The sequence below is a fragment of the Cotesia typhae genome, unplaced genomic scaffold (genome assembly GCF_013202065.1).
Source record: "Cotesia typhae breed Kobodo isofemale line unplaced genomic scaffold, CoteBio_Ctyphae contig_43, whole genome shotgun sequence".
Lineage (NCBI taxonomy): Eukaryota > Metazoa > Arthropoda > Insecta > Hymenoptera > Braconidae > Cotesia > Cotesia typhae.
Window position 1 is genome coordinate 161,538 of NW_027423752.1, and position 15,379 is coordinate 176,916.

At 26.1% G+C, this 15,379-nt stretch overlaps 1 protein-coding gene across 4 annotated transcripts in view; it reads left to right on the forward strand.

Moving 5' to 3' along the window:
* The window catches only part of LOC141528372 (guided entry of tail-anchored proteins factor 1), an 84,720-nt gene that overhangs the window by 38,279 nt on the left and 31,062 nt on the right, over positions 1 to 15,379 (forward strand). The window contains exon 4 of one of the 4 annotated variants that reach the window (XR_012479362.1): positions 3,860 to 3,914. The exons of the other annotated variants lie outside the window; for them this stretch is intronic. The gene's annotated coding sequence lies outside the window, so the exon portion shown is untranslated. The remainder of the gene's footprint in view (positions 1 to 3,859; positions 3,915 to 15,379) is intronic. 4 annotated transcript variants of the gene reach the window in all.

The following is a 15,379-nucleotide window of genomic DNA, read 5'->3' on the forward strand; positions in this document are numbered from 1 at the left end:
TTAGCAAAGTTTTTAAACGATTCCATAAAGGATAAAATTTTGAATGAATATTAAAATAAACTAAGAGTGCGACTGTCGTTATATTATGACTTGTGATAGATATATTTTTGCATACTGTGGATACAAAACCCCCGAGTACCTGGAACCACTGTTTAGTCTGTATTCTCATACACTGAACTTGGTAAATCTTCAAAGGAAAATATATATTGCAATTCAAAAGAGTTAATAATAACTTATATTCTCTCCTTCACATTTAATTTTATAAGTAAAGGTGAAATTTTGCAATTTGTAATCTTATCACTATTTCTAAACACCACAAAAAATGAATTAAACAAATTTTTCTAAAATTTTACCGGCGGTAATGATTTTTTATTTTATTAAAAATACCTGGACAAATTTTTTGTGGAATTCCGAAAATTTCTAGGCATAGACGGACATTTAAAATGGGACGCACATCGTTTGGTACGTGATTTGACTATTTCAAAAGTGCTTTATTTTTTATTCGGATTTTTTAAATCTTTAATATTTTAATAATTAATTTATGGATGTTAAGATGTCCAATAAGGCATGCAAAATAAAATTTTAAGAATTTTACTCTAAAAAGTTCCGTTGTAATATTTTTAAAAAATTAATTAAGGCGATTTAAGTTAAAAAAATGCTTGACCATGTTAAGAATAATGCACACCTCCCAACGCTCTGTGTTATGAGGCGTGCAAAAGTTTAAAAAAAAATTTAATTAATTAAAACTTAATATCAGATAAATATTCATAAAAATTGCTAAAAATTTAAAATTAAATTATGAAGAAATGAATATTAAAAATAAATAAAAAAGAAAAAATGTATAGAGTTCATTCGAATGGTCGGTAAAGTTTGATGGCCTTTTTAAATTACAGCGCACCTGTCTAGCAAAAATGGATTATTAAAGCACGGGTGTTTTCTGTTGAGCACGTGCTATATTATAGAATAAATTCGCTACATATATACATACCTTGTATAATTACGTCTCGAGTTTATATAAATATATTTATATGCGTACTATATACGAGTATTGTGATGATAAGGTCGTAGTATAGTTATATAGTAACATATATAATATACACACAAGAAACGGGGAGATTCCCCCAAGTTTGCTTCAAGTTCAAAGGCGGTAAACAGCGGAAGGAATATATATCTTACGCTTACTCGACTATTTGAAGGTGAAGGGACAATAATTTGCCATTTATAAAGAGTAAACATATTTTATTTATTTTACATTTTAAATAATTAAAATATTCAAGAAAAAATTCTTTTTATTTTAAAAATAAATAAAAAGAACAGTTTTATACATATATGTGCACACTTATCTATGCAAATAAAATAAAATTATATGAAATTAAATGAATATATATTTTTAAACTGATGAGGATGAGTAAAGATGTTAAAATCAATGTCTCAAGTGTCTAAAATATTCTACGGGTCATTAATCAATCTTTTATCGATAAGAGTTGTTGGTTAAATTTATTGCAAACAATTTATAGCTTCTCATGCGGGTTCTTATTGATTATTAATGCTCACCATATTTATCACATTAAAATATCATTATTATTATTTATCATCATCATCATTATTATTATTATATTATTAAAAACTTTTAATCCGAATAATTTAAAACAATACAAATATTTAACCCAAATATTTACTCCGAACAAATAAATAGTTAGCTAAGTTATATTTTTAAAATTCAACGAATTGAAAGCTTCAAATCAATCGGATTAGCTTGCAATTTTGTGCTAAAAATAAATTCAAGGTAAAATTCTAAAAGCCAGATGAAAACTAAACGCGGCGAACTGTGACTCTCATGGACTATAGGCTAATGAATTTTAAAAAATTTTATTCATGCATTTTAATTTTTTTTTTTTTTATGCATATGGGGATTGGCATTATTAAGAAGCATTTATTATGGCAGTTGATTATACGATAGCCGTTTTACTTAGTTAAATTCTCAGCCGAGGTCATGCCATACAAAATCCACTTGACCCGAATAATCTTGCCAACAGACATTGCGTTTCGCTTTTGACGACGTATACGCCAATCTAATTGACTTTCTTACTTTGTCTGTAATGTATACAAATATATGTATTATCTATATTATTAAGAGAATAAGAAAAATTTTGTATTCGAGGAAGTCATATGATAAATCGGTTTTTTTTTTTTTTAGAGAAATTTAGTGTCATTGCAAAGGTCTTAATTTGAATTTTTGCCGTTTCAAAGTTTCATATAATTTTTACAGATAGTCAATTTATTATGATAAGTATTTAAGCTGCATTCGAAAATGTTCTGTCTCTAGATACATAATTAAGAAATTACCTTTTATCTCATGAAATATTGACGTTTTTAAAGATATAAGCTCATCCCGATGTTACACTCATCAAGACCTTTCATTTGAGTACCCACATCAATTTTTCATATATTTATATATTTTATATATATGTATATATGAAAAATATATAAAAATGCATGTGGGTACTCAAATGAAAGCTCTTAATGAGTGTAACATCGGGATTAGCTTATATCTTTAAAAACGTCAATATTTAAGAAATTACACTTAAATTTAACGAAAATTATTATTTAATAAAGCAAAATTTTATTTATTTATAGTTTACAAGTCACGTCAGTCACATAGTGACTGCAAAGTTGGTAGTTTTTATTAATTTCATTTAAAATATAATTTATATAATTATAATTGACCCCTTTACTTTTTGAATTTCTTGAAAACCAAAATTTAAATAAATGTAAATAACAACAAAAGAGTAACAAGGAAACTAAATTATGCTTTATGTGAAATATATTCAAAGTAAAAAAATTGTTTTTTTGACAATACAACTCATTGGTTAAATTGTAAAGTAAGAAACCTCACCTGATTTTTTTAGTGAGTAACTTCATCTTAACCATTATTATAGTCTTTTAAAGCAGAGCAACTTTCTATTGAATAGCACATATTATATATATGCAGTAACATCTCCATAGACGCCCTGTGGGCTCATCGATGGAAAAGAGAAAAAAGAACAGATGTTCTTGCACTGAGACTGGTTTCTCAGTTCAACAAGACACTGGATTATCTTGGTGACAAAAACTTTAAATTTTAAATATGTAATAATAAAACTTAGTAATAGTAATAGTAATTTCGAGCGTGAGAAAATAAATATTAGTCAAATGTATTTGAATTGAGAAGAAAAATTTGTTTTTTGTTGTTGTATTTTTTTATTTTCATTGTCACGCCTACATATGAAAATTATTGTTGTCCTTGATATTACAACTTCAATGCACTTATGCACGCATAAGTATATATATGTTATATATTGATCTTTTTACTATAAATCTTGTTACGCCTACATATTTAATTATTAGGATAAATAATATTCTTGACAATTTATTATACTCATATTTCTTAGATGAATATAAATTCAAATGATACACTTCAAATTTTTCCTGCATCATTTGAATATTTTTATTTTTTATTGATTGTATGGAAAAAAAAATTTATTCTATAGCAGAAATCTAAACACGTGTTTATGTTTGGAAACTATTATATAATTTATATTATGATCCAAAATTTGACATTTTGGTAAAAATTATTTGAAAATAATTTTATAGAATTTAATATTGAGAAAACAGAAATTGCAATCAATTGTATAAATTTCACTTCCCCTTATTTATAAAGAGTAATTTATTTTCATACATTCGAAGTCACAATTAGATTAATAACTTCACAGTAATTAAGAAGTCATCAAAGACGAATGTTAAAAAAAATAAATTGATAAAATTTTGCTCTATATGGCAAAAAAATGAAAAAAAAAAAAAAAATTTTTTTTTGTTGTAGTTTTCTTCTGAATTCAAGGAGCGTAATTCAACTACACTTTGTCATTTCTTCTACTGTAAGTAAAATTTTCTATCCTATATTTTTGTCTCGAAAAAAGTGATTTTGTTTACCTCGAAGTTGCCAATGTTATATTATGATAATAAATTCATAATAATTATGTAAAGTACGCAAGGACTTGTAAAAAACTTTAGACAATAGAGATACAATCGAAAGTGTGGGATCTAAATTCTAAAACATTAAAAAGGGAAATTTAGTGTTTCAAGGAAAAAGCTTGAGAACACTTTTTTCTCTCTCTTTATAATTTTCAAAGTCCTCCATCTCAGTCTTTTTGTATATTAGGGCCTACGAAAATGATGATCACGTGTCCAGAAGCCGAGATTAAGACGTGGTTCCTCCTACTTGAGATTCCGAATGAGCTTTCTCTCTTATTACGGCGGATGTATAGTTTTTTATTCATTTTTATTCTTTCATTAATGCCTTTAAAAATTGCTAATATGCTCAATCTCTATTCAACATGAATTTGAATTTTAATTTCATGATTATTTTATAAACAATACGATTAAAAATGCAGTGAAAATTAGTTGAGTTTAAAACTAGTAGATATTTAATTAATTAATATTCTTGAGAGTTTGCCAACGAGTTCAGAAACGGATAGATTTCCGAAAGCTATACTTACGTTTATAATATATATATATTTATGCGTATGTATATGTATGAAAACTAATCAATTATTCCACGTAGTTAAGTCCTTGCTATAAGCATTGTAAACTCTTAGTTTTGTCCTCGTGGCGATTGTAAACTCGTCAGTTATATATTGAATAAAAATAAACTGCTTGATTAGTTTGTAATTTTACTTTTGACACAATTTTTAGTAAATTATGAAAAAGTGATAGTGAGAATCAATATTTGATTTTTAATTTTAAAGTAGTTCTACTCTATCGATCGTATAAGAAAAAACTTATTTTTTTTTTTTTAAAGAATTTTTCAATTGTCTACAGTTTCGTTGAATAGGTTCGCTACTGATTTTTAATTAATAGCAAACTTTTAATATTTTTATTATCGTAAGTTAAATCTAAAAATATTCTCAACCAAAATTTTAAATCGATTCATTGAATCGTTTTTGAGTGATTAATTTTTTTAATTGTTTCTTTTACATGTCGCGATTTAATGAGCCGATAAAGTTAGGATGAAATCTTTTGGAATTTTTGCTCTGTAAAATAGAAAATAGAAATTTTTTTCTATTAAAAAATAGATATATTTTTTCTCTTAAAAAAGGAAAAAATTACATTTAATAATGTAACGTAGTGCTTTATATAAAAAACTGGAAAAATTAGTTCCAAATTGTAATTTTTACTGATTTTGTAAGAATTATATTGTAAGATGTAAATATTATATTTAAAGGCGCGAAAATTAACATTCAAAATTTGAATTTCAAAAATGTTGTTTCGAACTGCAATTTTTTTAGTTTTTAATTTGAAGCGACACGTATTACTATTTATAATGAGCTTTTTCCTTTTTTTCTTTTTTCTGTAGAGAAATTCGTGAACCAAAAAATTATATTGAAGATTTTTTTAATTTTTATAAAAAAATAAGTACCGCTCGTTTATGTTATTTTTGATAAAAAATACTTGTTATATCTTCAATTAAATATTCACCGTTTAAAAAAAAAGTATGGTTGTCATTTAATAACATGTTCACTTTAACTACGGTCAGAATAGGGAATACATGTCAGATGTACGATTTTTAATTGCTAATATTTCGAAAATTAGCACCGCAAGGATTATTAAAAAAAATTTATTCGTACAGCTATTACATATAGTGTAAATCGATTTAAATGAAGTAAAAAGTCACAGTCTAAAAAAAAAGAAATTTCATTTTAATTACACGAAAAATAATAAATATAACATGATGGGTGGCCTATATTGAAAAAAATTGTATTCATGATTCACGATTTATAAAAAAAAAAAAAAATATTTGATACAATAAATAATTTATTGCCGGATTTGAAAAAAATTATAATAGACATTGTTGAATTGAAACCTCTAATGATATAAATAAATGAAAAAAAAAAATCAAAGATACATGCTTGTTAAAAGTTTTCGGAATAAACAATCACCGGAAGCGCAAGGATGTTCAACGCATTGTCGTATTGAAACAGGTCCTTATCTGAAGCGAAAATCACTTTGAAAATTATAAAAGACACCGCTGTCAATAAAATTATTATTATTTTTGCATAATAATAATATTAGAAGTCAATATAATATAATATAATAAATAAATGAAATAACGAAGTAGATGATAAAGTTATTAAGATATTCTAAGCAATAAACTAAATAATTGTAAAATAAAATTTAATGTTATAGCGATGTTGAGTATCAATTTAAGTCGCAGCGTTCTAAAGACTGCAATTATTAAATGTAACAGGTCCTTTATTACGTTTAAAATTATTAGTCGTTACATATACAAGGTATCAAGGTACTAAAATCACCCATATATTGTATAATATATATATTTTGTATATATTACTGGAAGTGGACTAGCAGTAGTTAATGCAACACCAGCCTGAGGCTAAAACTATCCGGTTAATGATTTCGTTGTAGCTACCATGCATACGTACATGTAAATTACGATGAGTTAATGTAGTATGTGATGTAATGAACTGTGTATAACTCGTCCGAATGCTACGTGCTTTCATATTTAATTACACTACCCGTCGTGAAACTATTCCATTACACTTGTGCGCTGTAGTGATCTGGATGCTCTATTTGAGATTCTTATTTATGGGCAATAGTCATGTGTAATGAGATACATTTTCAACGCCAATGTTTCTTTTATTTTAAATCAAAATGAAGAACTGCATACAAGTTCGACTATTTTTTTACTCGATATTTCTGACATCAATTTTGCTTACAAGTCAGACGTGTTGAGTTCGAATCTCAGTTAATGTCACTTTCGGTTTTTTGCTGATAATTTTTTTCATACATCTTAACGTGGTGAAGTGGATACGCTTTAACACGGACCGAAAAACATGTTATGCTGATCTTAAATCATCGCCATCAATTTTCAACAACATATATAAAGAAAAAATACATGATATTAAGAGGATTTTTTTTTTTTTGTAAATCTGATGTTATCGTGGGCTATTTAATTCACTTGATTTAAAAAAAAAAAAAAAAAAAAAAAGAAAAACACGGATTTATCCTACTGGCTATCCCTGACACTTTCTGCACACCCTATCAAAAAAATCAACATGGGAAACCAGCCTGGATTCCTACATGGCGTTTTTGGATAGATTCCCATATGGTTTCCTATATAGGAATTCAGGATAGGATCCTACATAGATTTTAAAAATTAAAAATTATTATGAAGTAATTGCTGTTAATTAATCATTAATTGAAATTAATTCTGAAAAGGGGATTTTGTAATTCTATTAAATGAAAAAAATTACAAAAAGATTACTCATTATCTGTTTTATGGTCTAACAAAAAATTCAGCGTTAGTTCAAAATATCACAAAGTTTATGCAAGAATGCCGTTGAAACTAGAAATTCTCGAATTTATTCTACATTGTATATCATTGTAAAGTCTCAGAGTTTTCTTTTTTTTTATATTTTGAATGAAGGAACTAGTTCTTGAACAAAAAATATGAAATTTTTAGAAAATAACGAAGTTTTTGTCAATTGTCGAGAATTACCCCAATAGCCAGCCTTTCTTTGAGAAAAGTTGACTCTCAGTAGTTGCGGTTAACATAACGTCAATTGTACAAAAATTTTTCACTGTATTATAAAAATAAAAATCCGGAATTTAAATACAAGTTATAAAACTTAAAGAAAAAAAATTGCAGATAAATCTAAGAAGAATTTGATTGTATCGATCGAAGATAGTATACTCTTGAATCAAAATAATTATCGATCGAAGATATTAGTCTCTTAACCCAAGATAACGAGATTCAAGACAATAAATTCTGAAAGCACGACAAATTTATCTTTAAAATAAATTTCTTGAATCAAGATTATTTTTCTTACAATATTTAATGAATTTTTCTACAAACTGTTAAACGATAAAAAAAATCAATGAGTAAATAAATCAACAGAAAAATTTTATGACAGAACATTAAACAAATTTAAATAAAAAAAAATCCTTGCTTGTTAAATAAGTTACCTTTGAAAACACATAAAAATTTTAATTTTTTTTCCTCAATAAAATTTAAAAAGACAAAAAATTTCAACTATCCACATACCAAGTATTTTTCACTTGTATAATTATATTTGCCCTATATACGAACATAAAACTGTAACCTGACTAAACCAACCGAAAAAAAACAAACGTACAAATATTCACATGTATCTCAAACCAAAAAAATATATACAATTTAAATTCCAGTGTTAAAAAATCAAAAAGTCATTTTATCTTCGTTTCAAATTATATTCGTTACGTGGTTGCTCGCATTATCCACGATTATCTGTTCTCCGACTGTTTATTCTTATTCCTCCTGAAAATATATATATCGCAAATTGCTCACCCCTTTAATTCCAGTCTACACTAGTGTCTTTATTATTATCATTGTTAATACTTAGCAACAATGGATGTCGCATTAAGAAACATTTAAAAAATTTTCAATGCTTGAAAATTATATCTAGTACCAGATAAAATATTTATCCATAATATTATAGGCAGTTATCGTTTAATTTTTTATCTTTTTTTAACTCTTGCATTTAAATTTTATTATAATCAGATTGAGAGTTAAATTTTTAGCAAAACAAATACATCAAAGCTTAAAACTATGCATGTAAACACTCGAATTATTTGATATCAGTTTATACTCATCAAATTCAACTAAAAATGTATTATTTATTCGCATAAAAACAGCTAAAGCTGGATCTTATTCGTTTATTTAATATTTATATTATTTTCTTCCTGAAGTAAAGTCTTATATATCATCAGAATAACAGGTCGTTCTTCGTCGTTTGAGCCAACTCACTGGTCCGAGTCTTTCATTATCTCTCATCCTGATCGCTCGCGTGCATGTTATGTTACATCCCTCTACACCATCTAACAAAACTCTATAATAGTATCATATATATCTACACAGCACACTTGTGCGCTAGTACGTCTTGTAGATGTAGTTTAAGCTTATAAGTGTAGGTTATAGTTTTTTGCCATTTGTACAAGACATAACCTTCGTGCTGTATCTACTGTGCGTTTATCCGACGCCTCACGCCCTCAAGCTACTCTACAAGCTTGCCTTGCACTCGTATATACTTATAACATATATATTTTTCATCATATCAGTCACCCTGGACTGAGCATAGGATCGTATAACTTACCACTTTAATTGTCATTCGGTTCCGCAATATGACTGACCGGTACTGAGTAAATATACACATACTTATTTACATGTTTATAATAATTTATAAATGCTAAGTAAGTAGAACTTGTGAGAGATACAAAAAATGGTATTATATTACTCATACCGTGACTTATTATCCTTCCTAATCCAGACACTACCTGTAATCAAGAATCGCGATTTTATCGAGAATAGTTATTGCATGTAGATTATTATAAGCGCCTATATTACAATATGTATTACACATAAATTGTTTATTATGAAATTTTTTTATCTTATTTATTTTACGGAATTTAGATTTGCTATTATATTGATCAAAAATTAACTTAGTTCAATAGACAAGAAAATCTTTTAAAAAAATTAAGACATTAAAGTTAGCTGTCACTATTATAAATTTTTTTTTTTTTTAATAAATAAATTTGCTCCGAAAAATTATTTCTGAAAAATTGCATTTTTTACTTTCTTAATTTTCTAGATGTCAATTTTTTGCTCTTATTTTTTTTTTGCCATAATTTATTTGTTAAAAAAATTTTTTTAATTAATTATCTGCAAAATTTATTCTCTTAAAAAAATTTTATTATTTTGAATCGAGTTAATAATAAAATGATTTGCTTGAGAATTTTCAGAAAAATTTTAATATATTTAAAACTACTCCGAAAACTTGGAATAGTAAATTTAGTGTCACTGAAAAATTTTTAGGACTGTAAAAAGACATAAATTCAAGTCAAAATCCTTCAAATGATGAAAATTTTAACTTAAAAAGCTTATTTTATCATTCAGAAATGCAAAAAAAATTTTTTTTAATTTATTTATTTAAAGTCATCTTAAAATGTTGGTTATTAGCGACTAAATAATACAGTAATAAAATTTTCTTTACATAAAGATTTTACTGCGAAAATTTTCACTATCACAAGAGTAAATAATAAATAAAATAAAATTTAACAAAAATTCAGAGTGACGGAAAAAATTTTTCTTACAAAAATACAATTTTAATTTTGACTAACATTCTATTTATTTAATAATAATTTTATAACTACATACAATCGGTCAATTTATTGATGCATTTACCCCTTTATTTAAAGCCGGATAAATTTATCAACAAATAATAATCTAGGTAGTAAATAAAAAAAATAAAATTCATCGGTAATAATTCGATTATTTGTTTTATTGTTCATTCAACTGCAGCGTATGATACTTCCGGCTAAAAGTCTTAAGCTTTAATGCTTGAAGAAATATCCGCAGGAAATTAAAACCTACAATTATACATATAACCAGTTATGAATGAATTAATCGCTAATTAAATATTAACGCGATAGTTAAAATCCAATAACATCCTGTCCTTCGCAAACAAAATTTTTTTAATATTAATACGAATTAAAAATTTATAAACTAATTTTTCATTAACCACTCGGAGTAAAATATATCTCTGGATGAGATTATGTTTATTTTTTTGCATAAAAATCAACACCGTTACTAAACCAGTGGACCGAAGGAAACGCATCTGGAAAGAATAAAGTGCACATCGTATGAGACACGGTTTAAATATGAATATATATATATATATATATATATATATATATATATATATATATATATATATATATATATATATAGATATAAATATATAGTATGTCTCAGAGATCTCTGTCGGTTTGTGAATAAGCATAGAGAACTTTACGCAGTCGTACAGACTGCATAAGTAAGCGGCAGGAGTACGAAGAACTAAATGCAAAACCGGAGAAAATCAAGAAGTTAAATAGACCCTGAGGACTGGAGAGACTTACTTAACGTATGTTATACCTATATCTTATATTCTATATCTCAGTTTTAATGTTTGTTATACTCCAAGCACTTTACTATGTACGTGTATATGAGTATATGAATGTATATGCAATGTGCAAGTACCCTGCACAATCTCAGTTGACTTAACTTTAGCTGAACTCGACTCGCCCAGTTCTGAAGAAATCACACTATTACTACACCACACGGGGGATCTTTTTACCTTGCACACGTTTCTTCGACGGCTTTGATGATGATGATCGATACCGTATACAATTGTTTGTGAATTTCAAACGAGATGCTTACAGACGAATGCCAATGAGTTGTCGCGAGACTGATAATGATAATTCGTTAAAATAAGAATAAATCTCAAATCATCTTCATGAATTTTATATTTGTACTTGCTTCTGAATTTATATACGGTGGGATATTTTTTTTACAGTCGACTTTTGTCCGAAGATTCTTCTTCTAAAGGTTCCCGCTGTCTATAGGTTCCAGGATACATTCGTTAAAGGTTAAAAGGAAGTGCTGATGCACAGTAAAAAATTTTGCGTCAAAAAATTTTGTTAAAAATTTTTATGTTAAATATTTTACACTTTCTTCTATTAATTTAATACAATAAATGTTAAATTTACAAATAAAAGTGTTAAATTTTTAGCATAAAAATTTTTAATACAAAAAATTTTTGACGTAAAATTTTTTACTGTGTGGTGAAGAAGAAATTTTCAACGAATGATCCTGTCCCAACCTGGAACCTTTAGACAGAGTCGACTGTATTTTTAAATTATTTGAGATTAAGTTTTTGGTTATAAAACAATAAAAAAATTTTTATTTTTATTAAATTAAATCAGCACTTTTTTCAATATCAATTTATCAAAAAAAAAAAAAAATAAATAAATTGAATATAGCATATTAAATAAAAGAGACACGAGTCAAATATATCCGGATGCAATTGATTGCTATCGTTGCCGGAAGTAACTCGTGTTTACGAGTTAGTTGTGTAGATTATTTGCGCGTGTGCATAAAGAAGAAACGATATAGATGGAAAAAAAGAAAATTTTCATATATATATACATATAATGTAATATGTTATTATGCAAGTCACTGATACTCAATCGATGATCAACTTCATTTCAATTTCTCTCACCTCACTCTCACGCCCATTTACTTTGTTTATCTCTCATTTATTTATCTGTCTGGGTTGTAAATATACTTCAGTTATCATTTTAATTGCTTCAATTAATTTTAGATCTCATTGATTTATTTTGTAACATATTATTTATAAATTCTTTTTTTCTAAAAATACTATTATTACACAGAAAAAAAAATTTATTTGAATCAAGAAAATAATTTTAAAAAGTTTCATTGTCTTAATTTTTTTTAGATTAAATAAATTTTGCTTAATTCAATAATTTTTCGTCTTGATTTAAGACATTGAAACTTTTTAAAATAATTTTCTTGGCTTAAGAATTTTTTTTTATCCGAATTAATTTTTTTTTTTTTTTCAATGGGTTATTATTTATTAATTATTGGCTATATTATAATTAAATCTCATTGATTTTAGTTCTAATCTCAAAATTTTATTACAAAATTATAAATTTTTATTTAGCTAAATAGGAAAAGACGATAAGCACCATAAACGATATAAATATACTAAAACAGTTTGATATGAATGAATAAAGTAAAATATTCAATGACAACCGGATTTAAAATGATTGCTATTACCAGTAAGTACCCACACTTTACTGTCTAGTATCTAGTGCTGCTACTTACTGTCAAATCATGAGTTCAATGTACTTAACAATTTAAATCCATAATCCTGGCAAACGTTAATTTTCTATTTAAATCATACAAAATTTGCATGAATTTATGATTTAAAACTTTCTCTTTTCCATGCAACTTTTACAATAAAGAGTATAAATCTTCCAGATAATTTTCTGCTCTTCCAAAAATTCCAAAAGTTTTTATTTGTTTACTTAAGACAACTGCAGATCTTCAAAAAAGAGTGAAATTTTGAAGATAGTATTTTTTTGAAGCATGTTTTTAGTGTAACCACTTGATTATTGACTTAATTTGAATTTTTTATTTATCATAAAAAATTACTGGTAATAATATTGTCTATTAGTTCAAGAGGCGGGTAATCAGCCATGACAATATATAATGCATTTTTATAATTAAAGAAATAATCATGCATTAGTAGCAAGAATATATCATTAGAAATGTAATGTACAAAATTACAAGTTTCAAAACAAAATTATTGTACAAAAGTATCAACAGAAAAGACCAAAAGGTGTCTAATAGTCCATATTTCTGATCTAATTTCAAATTTTATGAATAAATTAATTTATAAAATAATCAGCATGCTACTTGATAAGCTCAAAAATTGATGTAATTGAAATTTTAAGCTTTTTTTAATTTCCCGCTGTCAACTATTTTCCTAATTTATTAAGCCAAAAAAATGCGCAAAATTTAAAAAATGGCTTGTTCAATACTATTTTTCAGCCCACTTTTTTTTTTTTTTTTTTTTTTTTACATGAATGGTTTTTTGTTTGTTTCCAAAAATGGTAATGTATTTACCTAATTTGTCCTTCAAGTTTGTTATGCTTTTTTTATTATTTTATATTTTTTGGGGTTCGTTCGTATTCGGTGATGTAAAGCGCAAAAGAAAGAGCCAGATATCGTAGCTAGTGCACGTGGTGTTATTATATTTTTCCTGCCGCAAAACCAGATGCCTTTTGGCGTTACTTCTGGTTTCGTATTCCGGCCAATGTTGCCGCGAGACTCATGAATTATTTTTGGAATACACATACATATAAATATATAAATATATGTATGTTATTAATGTGTAGAGAAAATGCGTAGGGAGTTATTTATTAAAAAATTACTGAATAAGTTTCAATTTAACTAAATTTTTATTTAACAACGCTATAAATAAATGAGATTTATTTTACTCGTTAAAATTGTAAATTTAAAAATTTTTTACTATTATGATATCTTCTCTGAAAAATATCAAGATAAATTGCATACGGAAAAACATTTACACAATTAACTAACTCTATTATGTCAAAAAAATTGAGATTAAAATAAATTTATTTACTACAAATATAAATAATCGAAAATATTAAAATAATACATTGCTTGAAGCAATGTACACTTGTTTATTATACTTTTATCTTTAAGCTAGTATGATATTTGTACTCTATTTTAAGGTACTGTCGATTCTGCAGACGAGAATTCGTGTGTATATCGGTGAAATTAATTTTATAAGAATAGAATTGAAATTATGCAACTCTAAAATTTAAAATCTATTCTTTAAAATCTTTTTTAATGGCCTAAATCTAAACAATCAAATCAATAATGTAGGTTATTGTTTTTTACGTGAGTTCTATGATTCCTTGCAATAGCATGAGTCTACAGATTTATTTTATGATCTTTCTACGACGCCTTCTTTTATTATTCGTTCATAAAGTCTCAATAAATTTCTATAGGAAAAAAAAAAAAAAAATGATTTCAATTCCATAATTCAAATTCAAAATTTTGGTTGTAATTCCATAATTCCAAAATTCAAGTCTATAAAATACACACAGAAAGAAAGAAAGTCTTGAGTCAATCGTAAATTTTCTTAAATCAAAAAAATCTTAAGAAAAATTGAAAATTTCTTGAACGAAATTAAAATTTTTTAAGCCAAAAAAAAATTTCTTCTTGCTCCAAAATAACTTTGGTCTTCCTTAAAATTTTCTTGGTTCAAGAAATTTTTTTTTTCTGTGCATGAACGGTTACCAAAGCTATTTGTTTAATCAAAAATTTTTCAACGTTATTTTTAAAAAATTTCTTAATGCTATAAATAATTTTTTCTCACGATGAGAAATTTTAACTGAGAAATTTAGGCATTGAGTGATTTGAAGCACGTGTCACAAGAGAGTAGATTGATGAAAAAAGGGCTTTACCGGAAATAATGTGTACACGATTCTCGTGGACACATAGGGGTGAGTTGGGAAAAATTTGAGTTGACAGTAATACGAGTTTAGCCGAATAATTAACTAGTCCCAGGCGTAAGTCAATCAACTTTTATCAACTCTAACATTTGAAAGCATACGAACGATAAACAATTAATGTCTAATTTACTCTAAATTATAAGCTACCGTATTAAATAAATTTATAAATAAAACGCTATAAAAATAAATTAACGTTCTCTCCAGTATCTATTTTAATCTTTATTATATTTTTTGTTATTCAATTTGACACTTAAATAAAAGGATCTAATAATATACGGAAGCTCGAAAGACGTTATAAATTTCAAAACATAAGCGTGAACACAATATTCCAGATTTTTAGTTCAACGAACGAGCTTACATACAAACGAAATAAATAGATGTGTTTTTTTTAGCCTCTTTA